The sequence below is a fragment of the Salvelinus namaycush genome, chromosome 5, assembly GCF_016432855.1.
Source record: "Salvelinus namaycush isolate Seneca chromosome 5, SaNama_1.0, whole genome shotgun sequence".
NCBI lineage: Eukaryota > Metazoa > Chordata > Actinopteri > Salmoniformes > Salmonidae > Salvelinus > Salvelinus namaycush.
The window spans coordinates 13,040,876-13,043,863 of record NC_052311.1 but is presented as its reverse complement, the minus strand read 5'-3'; positions in this window follow the sequence as shown (position 1 = coordinate 13,043,863).

Below are 2,988 nucleotides of genomic sequence, written 5' to 3'. Positions count from 1 at the left end.
TCATCTTTATATTCAATTACAATGATGGCAGATCATTCTGTATGTTGGTGTTATGGAGAGTTGACATAATGATCTATTCATTTGTCTATACATTTCATTTTTACTCCCTGAATACCTCCTTGGTGTAATGTAAGGGAGAAAACTACCACACTCCCTGAATAGCTCCTCTGTGTGATGTAAGGGAGAAAACTACCACACTCCAAGAATACCTCCTCTGTGTGATGTGAGGGAGAAAACTACAACAAAACCATTACACAAGACATACATGTATACTGGGTTAACCTGGCGTGAGAGTGGTTGTGTATCCTTATTTCTACACAGCATATAACTTTAACCTTATGTTTTTAACAAATCCTGGTTAATCAAGCCGCATGACAGAACCATGGTAACATCTCTGTTTCCCATCCTCTCCAGGGTGTGTTTATGACAGGTCCTGAACCTTTGCGTGCTGGTATGAGGAAGGAGGCTTGCAGCACGCCATTCTCCCCCTCTCTTACGAGAACCGCTGCCAAATTGCGTTCAGATGGAGCAATACATGAGAGGGCACTGCCAAGAGTCATTTGCAATACATGCTCCCAAAAGGTCCTCTGCATTTCTCACCAAATATCAGATCCACCATGATAGCCACCCTTAATCAACTTCGACATTGAGAAGTGGAGGAAGAGGGCCACCGACTATAAGTATGCTTTTAGTCACCTAAGTAACGATTCAAATGCCCCTAATCTTCTTTTTCTCAAGAAACATTATCCTTGCATGCAATGAACCGCTAAATGGAAGAACCCTTTGGACGGCACACACCTTATACTGTAAATGTTACCAAGAGACAAGGGAAGAGCAGGCCTAGCTGTGCCCTCCTACTCTTGGAAGTTATTCAAAACAACTCAGCATTGGCTACATTACTGGGCTCACACTCAAAGCACAGGAGCACTTTTTAGTGGGGGGATAGCCCACTGTTACAGTCCAATTCATTTGTGTAGATAGCTCAGACATGATTTATAGTGGATTTTCAGGTGTGTTCTACTGACAAACGAGCTCCCATCTGCCTTCGGCACGCAATAGACAATACATGCAACTCAAGCACATTAATGCGAGGCTTCTCGTTAGTCAAGGGCCTCGTTGCCTAAATGCCTCTGCGACTATTCTCTTTCTCCTGCGCTCACACTTCAATAAAAATGTCCTTCATAGAAAACAAGCCTTTCATGAATGTTATGTCAGATGTACTTCTTTTGAATATACACAGGGGTTTATCAGGTTATCAAGGCTTCAAGGATCATTTATATGTTCTAGAACTAACTGAGGATAGTTGGACTGAGGTGTCTCAAATATTACCACTTTGAGCTCAATACTGCTCATATGGAGGACTTATTATATACACAGTGCATTCGAAAAGTATTCAGACCACTTGACTTTTTCCACATTTTGTTACGTTACAGCCTTACTCTAAAATTGATTAAATAAATGTTTTTGCTCATCAATCTACACACAATACCCCATAATGACAAAGTGAAAACAGATTTTTAGAAATGTTTGCAAATTTATAAAAAATTAAAAGCTTCTTTAAATAAGTATTCAGACCCTTTGCTATTAGACTGGAAGTTGAGCCCATGTGCATCCTGTTTCCATTGATCATCCTTGAGATGTTTCTACATCTTGATTGGAGCCCACCTGTGGTAAATTCTATTGATTGGACATGATTTGGAAAGGCACACACCTGTCTATATAAGGTCCCACAGTTGACACTGCATGTCAGAGCAAAAACCAAGCCAAGAGGTCGAAGGAATTGTCCGTAGAGCTCCGAGACAGGATTGTGTCAAGGCACAGATCTGGGGAAGGGTACCAAAACATTTCTGCAGCATTGAAGGTCCCCAAGAACACAGTGGCCTCCATCATTCTTAAATGGAAGAAGTTTGGAACCACCAAGACTCTTCCTAGAGCTGTCCGCTCGGCCAAACTAAGCAATCGGGGAGAACAATCAGGCCATTATGGTAGAGTGGCCAGACGGAAGCCATTCCTCAGTAAAAGGCACATGACAGCCCGCTAGGCACCCAAAGACTCTCAGACCATGAGAAACAAGATTCTCTGGTCTGATGAAACCAAGATTGAACTCTTTGGCCTGAATGCCAAGCATCACGCCTGGAGGAAACCTTGCACCATCTCTACGGTGAAGCATGGTGGTGGCAGCATCATGCTGTGGGGATGTTTTTCAGCGGCATGGACTGGGAGACTAGTCAGGATCGAGGGAAAGATAAACGGAGCAAAGTACAGAGAGATCCTTCATGAAAACCTGCTTCAGAGTGCTCAGGACCTCAGACTGGGGCGAAGGTTCACCTTCCAACAGGACAACGTCCCTAAGCACACAGACAACACAGGAGTGGCTTCGGGATGTCCTTGAGTGGCCCAGCCAGAGCCCGGACTTGAAACCCTGATCGAACATCTCAGGAGAGACCGAAAAATAGCTGTGCAACAATGCTGCCCATCCAACCTGACAGACCTTGATAGGATCTGCAGAGAAGAATGGGAGAAACTCCCCAAATACAGGAGTGCCAAGCTTTTAGCATCATACCAAAGAAGACTCCAAGCTGTAATCACTGCCAAAGGTGCTTCAACAAAGTACTGATTAAAGGGTCTGAATACTTATGTAAATGTAATATTCCTGAAAATGTTTTTTTTAATAACTTTTCAAACATTTCTAAAAACCTGTTTGTGGTTTGTCATTATGGGGTATTGTGTGATGAGGATTTTTTTTTTTTACATCCAGTTTTAGAAAAGGCTATAACTTATCAAAATGTGGAAAAAGTAAAGTGGTCAGAATACTTTGCCGAATGCACTGTAAATAATTTTATGGTTTTCTAGTCTTTGGAAGCTTCTAGAGGTCCCAGATTGTCCATGCCCCTATGCCACCATGTCTTTGCAGCTCCTATGTTGGTCAGTTCTTATGACATTTTTTAAATGACTGAATCTTGTATCCTCTCTCACTCCCTAGGTTTG